Here is a 16428-nt window from a genome sequence, read left to right on the forward strand (position 1 = left end):
ATTACCAGTTTCACGCTTCGGAGTGACACTCCCAGGAAGGGCTCTGGTCCTATGAAAGGACCTTTTGAGCCTTGTTTCGCTAGTTTGTCAGCTTCTTCATTTCCACTGATACCTGTGTGCCCAGGGACCCATAATAGGGTAACTGAGCTAAGTCACACAGCTGATCTAACATCCTTTGGCATTTCCAATACCATTTTTGATGTTGTTTTAACTGCACATAGTGCTTTTAACGCTGCCTGGCTATCGCTGCAAATGGTGATGCATCTTCTGTGTCCAGGCATGTTCCATATATATACAGCACAGGCAAGTATTGCGTATACTTCGGCCTGGAAAACAGTAGCGTATTTACCCGTAGGTAGGGAGAGCCTTGTCTTAGGCCCCCAGACCCCGGCGCTTGTGCCCGTCTCTGTCCGTGAGTCATCTGTGTACCAAGTACAGCCCCCAGACCTAAGACGGGCCCCAGCATCTGCGGTCCACTCCTCCCCTGTTGGTATCGCCACTGTGAACTTATAATTCATATTAAAACTAGGCTTCATCAGGTCCCCGATCATCATTGTCGTAGGGCAGGTCTGGTGAAGCCTTGTAAGAATAGAGGCATGACCTCTATTCGGATTCTTGAAAGATCATCCTCCGAGTGACCAGAGGCGGTAGGCACTCATTCCCGCTATTTCCTTAACATATAAATGTAAGGGGGGAAGACCTAGGATGGCCTCCATTACACATAATGGTGTAGTGTCCAGTGCCCCTGCTATTCCTAGACACGCAAGTCTTTGGACACTGTTTAACTTGGTGGTCACAGTTTTACTCTCCGAACCTGGCCACCAGACTAAAGATGCGTAGGTGATCGTGGGCCGTACAATAGGAATATAGAGCCACTGGACCACCTTAGGTCCTAGGCCCCAAGTCTTTCCGACGGCCCTCCGACAGGCCCACATAGTCTTGCGAACCTTATCCAACTTATGGTCTATATGTTTCTTCCACCTCAGTCTTGCCTCAAGGATTACCCCTAGGTACTTAACTGAGATTGTCTTAACTAATTTTTTCCCAAATAGGAAAGGCTCTGACAGTCCGTCTAGCCTCCTCCTCCTGGTAAATACCACGACCTCCGTCTTGTCGGGATTAACCGACAAGTCCGTGTCGTGGCACCATCTTTCCACCCTACGTAGGGAGCTCTGTACGAGCTCTGAAACCGTACTGGGGAAATTTCCCACCGCTATCAGGCTAATGTCATCTGCATAGCCTTGGGCGTAAATTCTTCCAACATTTAACCTGGTAAGTCGTTCATCCACTACCAGACACCATAATGTTGGTGATAATACTCCTCCCTGTGGACACCCCCTGTCTATATTAGCTCTCAACATTACTGCGTTGAGGGTAAACAGAACTTGACGGCCCTGCAGTGAGACCATAATCTATTTTATGAACATCCTGCTCACTCCTCTTCTCTCTAGATTAAGTTCTATGGAGCCCAAAGATGTGTAGTTAAAGGCCCCTTCTATATCTAGGAATACAACCATAGCAAGTTGTTTGTGATCCAAGGCACTCTCCAGCCTAGAAACTAGCTGGTGTAGTGCCGTCTCAACCGACTTACCTGGTTGATATGCATGTTGATGAGGATGCAGGGGACAGTCTCTTAATACTTTCTCCCTGATATGTCTATCCACCAGTCTTTCCAAGGTCTTAAGAAGAAAAGACGTTAGACTGATGGGTCTATAATCCTTAGGTCTAGTATATGAAGACCTTCCGGGTTTGGGTATATACACTACCTTCGCCTGACACCTCAAGGAGTACACATACCCCATAGTGAGACAGACTCTAAAAATTCTGACCACGTATGGTATAAGGACCCCACCCGCTTCCTGAAGAAGCGCCGGGAAGATCCCATCTATTCCTGGGCTTTTAGGGGGCAAAAGATTCTAAAGCCCACTTCGCCCTTCTTGGGGTAACAATCTCTGCGGCTTCTTTCCAGCCACTTCTATCGGGTCTGAAGGATCCGCTCGATTCTACTTCACTATTCGTGACTGCTGAACCTGGAAAGTGGGCATCAAGCAGTAAGTTCAGGGTCTCCCTCTCTGTGGATGTATATCCACCCGAAGGTGACTCCAGTGAGCCTAGCCTTGTCCTTCCATCGAAGGTTAGAATTTTATGAAGCCTTGCCGCTTCATTGTGACTTTCAATGGAGTCACAAAACTGTCTCCAAGATTTCCTAGAAGCCTTTTTGACTTCTGACTTGTACATTCTTTGTGATTCTTTATAAGAATCTAGGCTTTCTTGATCCTGAAGTTCCCTGTGTTTATTCCAGAGCCTCCGTGTGTTTCTCCTCAGGTGTTCAAGATAACTATTCCACTTGAAGCTTCCTGTTACTCTTTTTGCCTTAACGACTGGGCAGTTTAATTCATAAGAGGTAACCAGTATCTGTGTGAGAAAGCTCACACTGAGCTCCAGCTCCTCTTTGTTCTTAATTATATTTGAGGGCCTTACAAGGGCTGCACCCGGCTAGAAATAGCCACACGAAATTATTATTGTAAATATGATTGTTATCATAGGTAAATTTTAATACTTCTTTAGTATTAGTCACCTCCTGTATCTGGACGTTATCCTTGTAATGAACAATCTTTACGTACTGCTGACTGAATACTTCTGCCTTTTGAAGATCCTCACATACGAGTACACACTCCCTTTGTTCATTAATGATTCCTGGAATGTGCTTCTTGAACCTGTTTCTGCCTTAAAGTACCTTTAGATACCCTTCCATTTTTCACTAAAATTTGTATGATCGCCCATTATGCTTGCCATCATGTTATCCTTAGCTGACTTCTTTGCCAGATTCAATTTCCTAGTAAATTCCTTCAATTTCTCCTTACTTCCACAGCCATTTCTAACTATTTCTTTCCAATCTGCACCTCCTTCTTAGTCTCTTTATTTCCCTCCATTTTATGACCTTTCCTAGTTTTGAAAACTCCACTCAACCTTATTCGTCTACTAATGTCATTCCAGATTATCTCTCCACGGACAGCTCGAAACATTCCTCTTACTCGATAGCTCGTCTTCTTACTTCCAAGTTTCCCCACTCCAACGTTTGGTACATTTTCATAACACTACTCTTTTGTCGGAAATCACGCAGGACAAATTATGCTGCTTGCTTTGAATCTTTTCCAGTTCTCGAATCAAATAATCCAGGTGAGGGTCTCATACAGTAGAACCATGCTCTAATTGGGGTCTTACCAGTGACTTATACGCCCTCTCCTTTACATACTATCTTCTTCTTCTTCTATCTATTTTCCCACATCTGTGGGGTCGCGGATCTCAACAGTGTCGATCCTGTTATTTGGCCATGTTTTACGGACAGGATGCCCTTGCTGACGCCAGCCCTGTGTGGAGGGATGCAATGGCTATTGCTTGTTTCTTTGGTGGTTAGTACTGTGTTGTATTGTGTGAATTTGGAGAGTGTTTGGACAAATATAAATACACAGTCCCCGAGCCAGGAAAAATCATCAAACGCGTTGAATATCCCCGACTCGGCCGGGAATCGAACCTGGGACCCTCTGACCATCCAGCCAAGGAGTCGGACCTTCTTACTGCAAACATTAAATATCCTCATAACCGTATGAAGATATCAGTAACCTCATTTATGTGATTACCTCAATGAAGATCGTTCCTTATATTAACATCTAGGTACTTACAGTGATCCGCATGAGTTACGGTCATCCCGTCAACACGGTAATTTAAACTGAGAGGACTACTTCTATTTGTGAAACTTAACAACCTGACTTTTCATCCTTTTAACCATCATACCATTAAATTATTAGATTGCAATCTTCAACATTATCTGTCACTGAGACCAAATCATTAGCATAACCCGAACTGCTTATAACATTTCTCAAATGAATAATACCTTTTACATTTGTCAGTCAACGATCCATTCTTTCGATCTGGAAAACATATGCATAATTCTCGTGTTGCTTATAACTGAAGATATGGTCTGGACAACCCGTTTGTTGTCGGAAACCACATTCATTTTCATGTTATGGCTTATGCTTCATCACTGATCGCGCTTTCTTTTCCAGAATTTCTACAAACGTTTTGCTTAGTGAACTGATGGAAGCAAAGCCACAGTAACTACAGAATTCCTCCCGTTCCCTTGCTTCTTGTAGATTGTTGCAGTTTGTTTTCGTCCAATCCGATCAATAATGTAAGATATTCTGTTACTTTCAAGTAAGCGTCAGTTCAAATCCATACATAAAGATGTTTCACAACGAATGTTTTTCTAAATTTTCGTTAGTGTAGTTTACAGTAAATTGAAACCTCCGCCTGAAATGGTTGGCATATTCTCAAAGGAGCTTGGCATGATGCAACGAAACGTAAGGCTTGTTTACTGCAGTCCGTGCCTGTGAAATTGATCTGCCTGCCGTGCCCCTTGAAAGTTTGTGCAAGTCCTGTGGTTTTTACGATTTGTTCGTGCTCAAGGCAACACTGCGACTCGTCGTTTATGTATCTCGTGTCGTCGTAACTCTTTACTTGATTTGCACGGAGTAATGGCGGTGAAAAGAATGGGTTTACCGGTATCTATTTGTTGTATTTGTGCAAAGGAAAAGTAAACCCCAAGCCATGTGCTCAGGAACGGTCTCTTCAGTTCGCTGCTCATTAATCAGAGGCATCACAAAATAGAACATCAACTTACCAATTTCTTGATGAATGAGGGTTGTGATTGTTTTCGAAGAGATCCACGCGCTGGGTGAATGTTGTGTTTGAGTCATCTGTCCATAGACTGGTTTGATGCAGCTCTCCATGCCACCCTATCCTGTGCTAACCTTTTCATTTCTACGTAACTATTGCATCCTACATCTGCTCTAATATGTTTGTCATATTCATACCTTGGTCTACCCCTACCGTTCTTACCACCTACACTTCCTTCAAAAACCAACTGAACAAGTCCTGAGTGTCTTAAGATGTGTCCTATCATTCTATCTCTTCTTCTCGTCAAATTTAGCCAAATCGATCTCCTCTCTCCAATTCGATTCAGTATCTCTTCATTCGTGATTCGATCTATCCATCTCACCTTCAGCATTCTTCTGTAACACCACATTTCAAAAGCTTCTATTCTCTTTCTTTCTGAGCTAGTTATCGTCCATGTTTCACTTCCATACAATGCCACGCTCTACACGAAAGTCTTCAAAAACATCTTTCTAATTCCGATATCAATGTTTGAAGTGAGCAAATTTCTTTTCTTAAGAAAGCTCTTCCTTGCTTGTGCTAGTCTGCATTTTATGTCCTCCTTACTTCTGCCATCGTTAGTTACTTTACTACCCAAGTAACAATATTCATCTACTTCCTTTAAGACTTCGTTTCCTAATCTAATATTTCCTACATCACCTGCCTTCCTTCGACTGCACTCCATTACTTTTGTTTTGGACTTATTTATTTTCATCTTGTACTCCTTACACAAGACTTCATCCATACCATTCAGCAACTTCTCGAGATCTTCTGCAGTCTCAGATAAAATAACAATATCATCGGCAAATCTCAAGGTTTTGATTTCCTCTCCTTGGACTGTGATTCCCTTTCCAAATTTCTCTTTGATTTCCTTTACTGCCTGTTCTATGTAAACATTGAAAAGGAGAGGGGACAAATTGCAGCCTTGCCTCACTCCTTTCTGGATTGCTGCTTCTTTTTCAAAGCCCTCGATTCTTATCACTGCAGACTGATTTTTATACAGGTTGTAGATAATTCTTCTTTCTCGGTATCTGATCCCTATCATCCTCAAAATCATAAATAGCTTGTTCCAATCAACATTATCGAATGCCTTTTCTAGATCTACGAATGCCATGTACGTGGGCTTGTCCTTCTTGATTCGATCCTCTAAGATCAGACGTAAAGTCAGGATTGCTTCACGTGTTCCTACATTTCTCCTGAAGCCAAATTGATCTTCTCCCAACTCAGCTTCAACTTGTTTTTCCATTCTTCTGTAAATAATACGTGTTAAAATTTTGCAGGCATGAGATACTAAACTAATGGTGCGGTAGTTTTCACACCTGTCACCAGCGGTTTTCTTGGGAATAGGTATAACAACATTCTGCCGAAAATCGGATGGGACTTCTCCTGTCTCATACATCCTGCACACTAAATGAAATAACCTTACCATGCTGGTTTCTCCTAAGGCAGTCAGTAGTTCAGAGGGAATATCATCAATTCCAGGTGCCTTGTTCCTATTTAGGTCACTCACAGCTCTGTCAAACTCTGACCTCAAAATTGGGTCTCCCATTTCATCAGCATCAACAGCCTCTTCATGTTCCAGAACCAAATTATCTACATCGTTACCTTGATACAACTGTTGGATATGCTCCTGCCATCTTTCTGCTTTGTCTTCTTTCCCTAGAAGTGGCTTTCCATCTGAGCTCTTAATATTCATGCACCTAGATTTCCTTTCTCCAAAGGTTTCCTTGATTTTCCTGTATGCAGCATCTACCTTTCCCAAGACCATACAGTCTTCGACATCCTTGCACTTCTCCTTCAGCCATTCTTCCTTAGCTACCTTGCACTTTCTATCCACTTGATTCTTTAATCGCCTGTATTCTTCTCTGCCCTCTTCATTTCTAGCATTCTTGTATTTTCGTCGTTCATCAATCAGGTCTAATATCTCCTGAGTAATCCACTGATTCTTAGTTGATCTTTTCTTCCTTCCTAACATTTCTTCAGCTGCCCTACTGACTTCATTTTTCATGACTATCCACTCTTCCTCTATTGTGTTTCCTTCAGCCTTTTCATTTAGACCTTGTGCAACATGTTCCTTGAAACAATCTCTCACACCCTTTTCTTTCAACTTGTCTAGATCCCATCTTTTTGCATTCTTTCCTTTTTTCAATTTCTTCAACTTCAGATGGCATTTCATGACCAACAAGTTGTGGTCAGAGTCCACGTCTGCTCCTGGGAAAGTTTTGCAATCCAACACCTGGTTTCTGAATCTCTGCCTAATCATAATGAAGTCTATTTGATACCTTCCAGTGTCTCCAGGTCTCGTCCACGTATAAAGCCGCCGTTTGTGGTGTTTGAACCAAGTATTGGCAAGGACTAAATTGTGATCAGTGCAGAATTCAACCAGCCGACTTCCTCTTTCGTTCCTTTGTCCCAATCCGAATTCTCCTACTGTACTACCTTCTCTTCCTTGGCCTACCACTGCATTCCAGTCTCCCATCACAATTAGATTCTCGTCACCTTTTACATATTGAATTAAATCTTCTATCTCCTCATATATTCTTTCGATTTCTTCATCATCCGCTGAACTAGTAGGCATATAGACCTGCACAATTGTGGTGGGCATTGGTTTGGTGTCTATCTTGACAACAATAATTCTTTCACTATGCTGGTCGTAGTAGCTTATCCGCTGCCCTATTTTCTTATTCATTATTAAACCAACTCCTGCATTTCCCCTGTTTGATTTCGTGTTGATAATTCGGTAGTCGCCTGACCAAAAATCCTGTTCTTCCTGCCAACGTACTTCACTTATACCAACTACATCTAACTTTAGCCTATCCATCTCCCTTTTCAGATTCTCTAACCTACCACAACGATTCAAACTTCTAACATTCCACGCTCCGACTCGCAGAATGTCAGTATCCTTCTTCCTGATGATCGCCCCCTCTCGTGTAGTCCCCACCCGGAGATCCGAATGGGGGACTAGTTTACCTCCGGAATATTTTACCCGGGAGGAAGCCATCATCAGTACATCATTCATACAGAGAGAGCTGCATGTCCTCGGGAGGTAGTTACGGCTGTAGTTTCCCGTTGCTTTCAGCCGTGTAGCAGTATCAACACAGCTAATCCATGTTGAGTATTATTACAAGGCCGTATCAGTCAATCATCTAGACTGCCGCCCTTGCAACTACCGAAAGGCTGCTACCCCCCTTTCGATGAACCATTCGTTAGTCTGGTCTCTCAACAGATACCCATCCGATATGGTTGCACCTGCGGCTCGGCTATCTGCATCATTGGGACACGCAAGCCTCTCCACCGCGGCAAGGTCACATGGTTCGCAGAGGAGGGTGAATATGGCTCCAAATATTTCTGTATATTGGTGCTTTCAAGAAAGATTCTCGCGCGGCATATATTCTTGATCCGACAGTTTGTTATGAAACAATCGATACAAATCAGTCTGCGCAAATCAGTCAAGAGAAAAAAGAATGTTTATGAAGAGTTCATCCCTTTCCTGAGGAAAACGTTAACGCTACGACAGCCGTCAGTTCTTTGTTCATGGCTTTCTGCTGGGTGCGTGAGAAACGGTGCATCAATCCGTGGCCAAGTTCTGGCAACATTGGATATTTTACGTCAAGATCTAAAGTTGATTCTAGTAAGAACCATCGCCGACTCTGTGACCATTATCCACCATCACATTTATCTGAAGAAATAAGTTGTGGGTTACTGTACTCACGCCCTAGTTCGTGAACTATGGGCAACGGCTGAGTGGCCTAATAAGTGGTCCTGAGAGTCGGGATACCAGTTGCTATGGAATGGGAGTGGGCATCTCGGACATATTCTGAGTCGTGGCCCTCCTTGTGCTCAGGCGGCTAGGACTATACAATTCACCGGTGGTCCATAACCCGTTAGAGGAGAGATCCTCACTTGGATTATGTGCAAGTAGGGCAGCATCCTGCTTCATGAATTTACCGAGCTCAGAACACTTTAAGTAAGCCTCGGACCTATGGGAGTAATGGAGTCCCACTCCCATTTGACAGGCGAGGGACTCCTTGGAAACAACTTGGCGAACGAAATGGAATTCGATGGGGAGCTATCAATATTAATGGGGCTTATGGAAGAAAGAAGGTAGAACTGGCTGAGTCAGCAAAGAGGATGCATCTGGATGTGCTAGGAGTAAGTGATATTCGGGTAAGGGGAGATAATGAGGAAGAGATAGGAGATTATAAAGTGTACTTGACGGGTGTTAGAAAGGGAAGGGCAGAGTCTGGGGTAGGGCTCTTTATCAGGAATACCATTGCACGCAACATAGTTTCTGTTAGGCACGTAAATGAGCGAATGATGTGGGTAGATTTGTCAGTGGGAGGAATTAGGACAAGAATTGTGTCCGTGTATTCACCGTGTGAGGGTGCAGATGAGGATGAAGTTGACAAGTTTTATGAAGCATTGAGTGACATCGTGGTCATGGTCAACAGCAAGGATAGCATAGTGCTAATGGGCGATTTCAATGCGAGAGTTGGGAATAGAACTGAAGGATACGAAAGGGTGATTGGTAAATGTGGGGAAGATATGGAAGCTAATGGGAATGGGAAGCTTTTGCTGGACTTCTGTGCTAGTATGGGTTTAGCTGTTACGAATACATTCTTCAAGCATAAGGCTATTCACCGCTACACATGGGAGGCTAGGGGTACCAGATCCATAATAGACTATATCTTAACAGACTTTGAATTCAGGAAATCTGTTAGGAATGTACGAGTTTTCCGCGGATTTTTCGATGATACAGACCACTATCTGATCTGTAGTGAACTAAGTATCTCTAGGCCTAGGGTAGAGAAAGTGAAATCTGTCTGCAAACGAATAAGGGTAGAAAATCTCCAGGACGAGGAAATTAGACAGACGTAAATGGATATGATTAGTGAGAAGTTTCGAACAGTAGACAGTAAGCAGGTTCAGGATATAGAAAGTGAATGGGTGACATACAGGGATGCTGTAGTAGAAACAGCAAGGGAATGCCTGGGAACAACTGTGTGTAAAGATGGGAAAAGGCGAACATCTTGGTGGAATGATGAAGTGAGAGCAGCCTGTAAACGTAAAAAGAAGGCTTATCAGAAATGGCTCCACACAAGGGCCGAGGCAGACAGGGATTGGTACGTAGATGAAAGAAACAGAGCGAAACAAATAGTTGTTGAATCCAAAAAGAAGTCATGGGAAGATTTTGGTAATAACCTGGAAAGGCTAGGTCAAGCAGCAGTGAAGCCTTTCTGGACAGTAATAAAGAATCTTAGGAAGGGAGGGAAAAAGGAAATGAACAGTGTTTTGAGTAATTCAGCTGAACAAATAACAGATCCCAGGGAGTCACTGGACAGGTGGAGGGAATATTTTGAACATCTTCTCAATGTAAAAGGAAATCTTCCTGGTGGTGTTGCAAACAGCCAAGCTCATGGGGAGGAGGAAAATGATGTTGGCGAAATTATGCTTGAGGAAGTGGAAAGGATAGTAAATAAACTCCATTGTCATAAGGCAGCAGGAATAGATGAAATTAGACCTGAAATGGCGAAGTATAGTGGGAAGGCAGGGATGAAATGGCTTCATAGAGTAGTCAAATTAGCGTGGAGTGTTGGTAAGGTACCTTCAGATTGGACAAAAGCAGTAATTGCACCTATCTATAAGCAAGGGAACAGGAAGGATTGCAACAACTATCGAGGTATCTCATTGATTAGTATACCAGGCAAAGTATTCACTGGCATCTTGGAAGGGAGGGTGCGATCAGTGGTTGAGAGCAAGTTGGATGAAAACCAGTGTGGTTTCAGACCACAAAGAGGCTGTCAGGATCAGATTTTCAGTATGCGCCAGGTAATTGAAAAATGCTACGAGAGGAATATGCAGTTGTGTTTATGTTTCGTAGATCTAGAGAAAGCATATGACAGGGCACCGAGGGAAAAGATGTTCGCCATACTGGGGGACTATGGAATTAAAGGTAGATTATTAAAATCAATCAAAGGCATTTATGTTGACAATTGGGCTTCAGTGAGAATTGATGGTAGAATGAGTTCTTGGTTCAGGGTACTTACAGGAGTTAGACAAGGCTGTAATCTTTCACCTTTGCTGTTCGTAGTCTACATGGATCATCTGCTGAAAGATATAAAATGGCAGGGAGGGATTCAGTTAGGTGGAAATGTAGTAAGCAGTTTGACCTATGCTGGCGACTTGGTCTTAATGGCAGACTGTGCCGAAAGCCTGCAGTCTAATATCTTGGAACTTGAAAATAGGTGCAATGAGTATGGTATGAAAATTAGCCTCTCGAAGACTAAATTGATATCAGTAGGTAAGAAATTCAACAGAATTGAATGTCAGATTGGTGATACAAAGCTAGAACAAGTCGATAATTTCAAGTATTTAGGTTGTGTGTTCTCCCAGGGTGGTAATATAGTAAGTGAGATTGAATCAAGGTGTAGTAAAGCTAATGCAGTGAGCTCGCAGTTGCGATCAACAATATTCTGTAAGAAGGAAGTCAGCTCTCAGGCGAAACTATCTTTATTTTGGTCTGTTTTCAGACCAACTTTGCTTTACGGGAGCGAAAGCTGGGTGGACTCAGGATATCTTATTCATAAGTTAGAAGTAACAGACATGAAAGTAGCAAGAATGAGTGTTGGTACAAACAGATGGGAACAATGGCAGGAGGGTATTCGGAATGAGGAGATAAAGGCTAATTTAGGAATGAACTCGATGGACGTAGCTGTACGCATAAACCGGCTTCGGTGGTGGGGTCATGTGAGGCGAATTGAGGAGGATAGGTTACCTAGGAGAATAATGGACTCTGATATGGAGGGTAAGAGAAGTAGAGGGAGACCAAGACGACGATGGTTAGACTCGGTTTCTAACGATTTAAAGATAAGAGGTATAGAACTAAATGAGGCCACAACACTAGTTGCAAATCGAGGATTGTGGCGACGTTTAGTAAATTCTCAGAGGCTTGCAGACTGAACGCTGAAAGGCATAACAGTCTATAATGATAATGTGTGTATGTATGTATGTAATAATTTACCATGTTTTGTCAAATATAACAGATTGTCAGTGTTAATTGAATGTTAGTATACTGTGTCTTGTGGCAAAAGATAAACATCAAGCAGTACATCTCTAAACAAAATAATGTTTTCTCTCTCTTTGAATTTAAATAAAGAAAAATTAATCTCAAGTGTGTTAGAAATGAGTATAACAAATAGTTTGTATGGCCGGGCTGAGTGGCTCAGACGGTTAAGGCGCTGGCCTTCTAACCCCAACTTGGCAGGTTCGATCCTGGCTCAGTCCGGTGGTATTTGAAGGTGCTCAAATACGACAGCCTCCTGTCGGTAGATTTACTGGCACGTAAAAGGAACTCCTGCGGGACTAAATTCCGGCACCTCGGCGTCTCCGAAGACCTTAAAAAGTAGTTAGTGGGACGTAAAACAAATAACATTATAACATTATTATTATTAATAGTTTGTATGATGTTTTGTGAAAAGGAGGATTTATTGTTGCAACCAGGCTAGGTTTCGATGGCGATGAACACACGAAATCTTAATATGCTTGAAAATAAATTGAGGTATATGAGATGCTTGATCGTACAGTTGTTCTAAATACAATGTCAGGTTATTTTAGCTTGAAGAAATACATGTTTGTGCATATGCGTCTTAACAGTGGCAGTTACCAGAAATAGCAGTTTTGTAAAGGAACATTGCATAATATTTCCGTCTACGTAATTAACTTAGTTCCAAATTAAAAATAGGTACAAGTGGTTTAACGTCGCACCAACACATCGAAGTTTTCGGCGACGCTGGGATGGGAAAGGACTAGGATTGTGAAGCTAGCGGCCCTGGCCTTAATTAAAGTACAGTCCCAGCGTTTGCCTGGTGTGAAAATGGGAAACGACGGAAAAGCATCTTCAGGGCTGCCGGCGGTGAGATTCGAATCCACCATATCTGGAATGCAAACGCACAGCTACGCGACCCTACCTCTGTTACCTGTGTGGGATGTCACTAATTTAGTAAAATGTCCTTGATTCCATTCGTAGATATACTGTATTTGATTTGATGGGACGAAACATATATTGTACATCCTTCAAAATCACATTTCTCTGCAGCGATACCATCGTATCAGAATAAGATATTAACTGTAGTAATCTGCTTGTGTTACCAAAAAAAAAAAAAAAAGTCACTAGTGGTTTGGTTCCAGTTTAAACTGGTTTCTGTGTGTTCCTGATAGTGGCTTGCTCCGTACGCTTACTGCGTCATCGCAAGTACTGGTCGTCAGGCTTCCTCCCACGGCATGGCGTTCGACCTAATTCTGGAAGTGGTCGTCACATATTTCCCAACGTTCTGACTTTAAATTTTCTATTCCGATCCCATCGCTCAACTTCACGAGAGAAATGAGCCCACCACATTCCCTATTGCAATTTAGTGGGGGTGTTCTAACTCATAGTCCAACTGAGCAAGTGGCTGCGCGGTTTGGGTCACGTAACTGTCAGCTTGCATTCGGGAGATAGGGGGTTCAAACCTCACTGTCGACAGCCCTGAAGATGGTTTTCTACTTTTACACCAGGCAAAAGGCCACGGTTAGAGCCCTGCACGGACGCGGATATCCGCGAAGTTAGTGTCTTGGCGGATGCAACCTGTATGGTAGTGCGGATAATTTTGCTGATAATTTCTAAATAATGACGTTCATTGATTTTCACTCAGGTATACTATTCTTTTTTAGATTGTGGTTAGGCGACACTTGACACTGGTATGGGAGAATAGTGATATGTAAAGAGCCTTGAGACCATAAAGCCGAAAATCTGACCTAAGGCTAGCTGGCTCCTGTCCTGAATTAATGGAAGTAAGAAAGAAAGGTCAGTACGTCGGTAGTTGTCGCAAGAGAAAGTCCCTCATGAACCTGTGACGGTAGGAGTTCTGCTGCCAGGTGTCAGGCCTATTGTATTATGTTAACAGATCTATCCGTTTCAATATCTTGGGCGTAATATACTGTAGTTAAATATTTACAATATCCGCGGATAACCATTTTGCGGATGCGGATAACCATTCGAGAATGCGGGTGCGGATGAAGGAAGTGCGGATGCGAATATTATTTTGTATATCCGCGCAGGGCTCTAGCCATGGTGCTTCCTTTCCATTCCTAGCCCATTTCCATTCCCATCGTCGCCATAAGACCTATCTGCGTCGGTGCGACGTAAAGCAAACCGAACAAATTTACAGTCCAAAAAGGGGAAGGCCACGGAAAATGTCGAAATTTAACCCTCATGAAAATGAATTTTAGGTGTTGTTGAATGAGCAATACCGTACTTGATGGAAAAAAAAGCGATTGCTTTATTAGGCGCTTTTTCAACAATAATGAAGAGTCCACATTCATCCGCATACAATCATAAGAGTAAGAGATTACATTTTTTAATGTGAATTAAAAGGATGGAAGCTAAAGAAATACAAATTGCGTCTCTAAAACAGTCTAGTTTTCTCATAGAATGATACCAAATTGAGTTTTTAAAAAGCAGATTGCCTCACATTTGGCGTTTATTATTATATAATAATAAAGGAGAAACTGAAAAAAATAAGTCTTTAGTAAAAAAATTAAAATCTTTGCGGCATTTATAATTCTCACTCATAAAGAGAGTGTTCCTACGAATAGTCGATCGTTTGAAGAAAATGTTCGCCACAGTTTCGGTACTCAATTTATTTTTTGTTTCTTGATTAAGGACATGCATGATTGCATTGTCGTTCCATTTTCCTTGCGTCATGACACTGTGCAGGTAAGTTTTAAATTTTCTAAGGCGAAAAATGAACGTTCTGATGTACATGTAAAAACGGGTAACTTACAGTTAAAGGCATCTTTAGCAAACTTAACTACCTCCGGAATCAATTACCCTTTATGAAATTTAGGATGAATAAGATCTAATTGATAAAATATCCATATAACTTACGTGTGATTGAGAATAAAACAAAATTTAGTTAGTGGGCTCCTCAGCACCCGCGTTGGTAATGTAGGGAAAGTATACCTTGGTGTTGCTAGTGTTAAGGACTATGATTCCCGTTTTTTTTTAACCCTCAAACACACGCGTGTGGGGTGGAATCCACCCCAGGTCATTTTATTTCCTTAGTGAAATGTACAAATGACTTTTCTGTGCTCTCCCTGCTCTTGTACCTTTCTGGCTGGATCCCTGCAGAAAGAGTCATTCGTACATAATCTATCTTAAAATCTCCAATTAATACAATAATTCATATTTTACAATACAATGATATGTGGGGTGGAAAGCACCCCCACGCGTGTGTCTGCCACTAAGATCTGGCGCGTGTGCTTGAGGGTTAATATATTTTCTTCTCCCTGTTTGTGGGGGTTGAGCATCCTTCCCCCACAAAACGTTTGGAGGGTGCTAGAACACCATAACACCCCAGGAGTCGGCGCATCTGGCTGCGAGAAGCAACTAAAAGTCCGAGGCGTCGTGCTGTCTACTCTGTTTCCTTGCGCGCACCGTGAGCCGTGAATGACGCCGCTCCGAGAGCAAGTGTTGCACAGGATGTCGAAACCCAGTTTTCGAGTTAAGCGCTAAGTTCATGTTTCATTTTCAGGAATTTGAAATGTAATTGTTTTTTACACACCATTATTATTATTATTATTATTATTATTATTATTATTATTATTATTATTATTATTATTATTATTATTATTATTATTATTATTATTATTCCACTAACTACTTGTACGGTTTTCGGAGACGTCGAGGTGCCGGAATTTTGTCCCACAGGAATTCTTTTACGTGCCATGAAATATATCGCCACGAGGCTGACGTATTTGAATACCTTCAAAGATCTTTTACATGCCGCCATCGTACGCCATAACCGAGCGAGTTGGCCGTGCTGTTAGGGGCACGCAGCGGTGAGCTTGCATTCAGGAGATAGTGGGTTCGAGCTCCACTGTCGTATCATGCCGACCTTTGCCAGAATAGATTTCTCTGTCTTGAGAACTAATGGGCGACGACTAACCGACAGCATCATTTAGTTCGGCTATTCTTTAAAACAAGAGAAATTGAGGATTCTGTCCTTGACAATTTATCGGAGAACACACCTACAACTATCTCCGCACATCCTAGAAACCGCCGATTATATTTCATTTGTTCGAGGAAATGATTAGTTGGCCAATGTTGGCGTTCGCCGTGAGCGCCTGCTCTTTAGTTATTCCTATTTGTCCCCGTTTAGCATGTCCATAACACGTCATCCTGACGTTTAAATATTCTTTAGAGATCATGGAAGGTCGTCCGTTGTTAGCACATAATGCATGAGACCTCGAACTGGTTCGCACCATTCCGATTCTCTTAACAAGTCACAGAAGATCGCTTCGTGAATCAACGTTTTGTTCTCTGATGTAATGTTTTACGGGTGTGAATACGTGAATCCTCAGCTTTATCTTACTCAGTTGGCTTGAGTCAATTCAATAAGTGAATTTTTAATGTTTAAATTACTCCTAATATCTGTTTATTTCCTGTGTCTTCTAACAAGTAACGCAGAACCCCTTTTCCAGTTCTTTAAATTTCAGAAACGTCCCACTTTTCGATTCCGTAACGGCTCTCTAGATTTATGCGTATTTTGTTGGGGAACTTCTTGCTTTCTCCAGTACCGCACATTTACAAGGTCGGTTTAAACAGTTCCCGGACTATCTCTGTTGGAAGGAGGAGGATGGCAGGCTACATGTTGACCACTCCAATTGGGGTGTAGT

At 42.3% G+C, this 16428-nt stretch overlaps 1 protein-coding gene across 2 annotated transcripts in view; it reads left to right on the plus strand.

Moving 5' to 3' along the window:
- The window catches only part of Pdk (pyruvate dehydrogenase kinase), a 465625-nt gene that overhangs the window by 294245 nt on the left and 154952 nt on the right, over positions 1 to 16428 (plus strand). The window lies entirely within an intron of this gene.

The sequence above is a fragment of the Anabrus simplex genome, chromosome 5 (genome assembly GCF_040414725.1).
Source record: "Anabrus simplex isolate iqAnaSimp1 chromosome 5, ASM4041472v1, whole genome shotgun sequence".
NCBI lineage: Eukaryota > Metazoa > Arthropoda > Insecta > Orthoptera > Tettigoniidae > Anabrus > Anabrus simplex.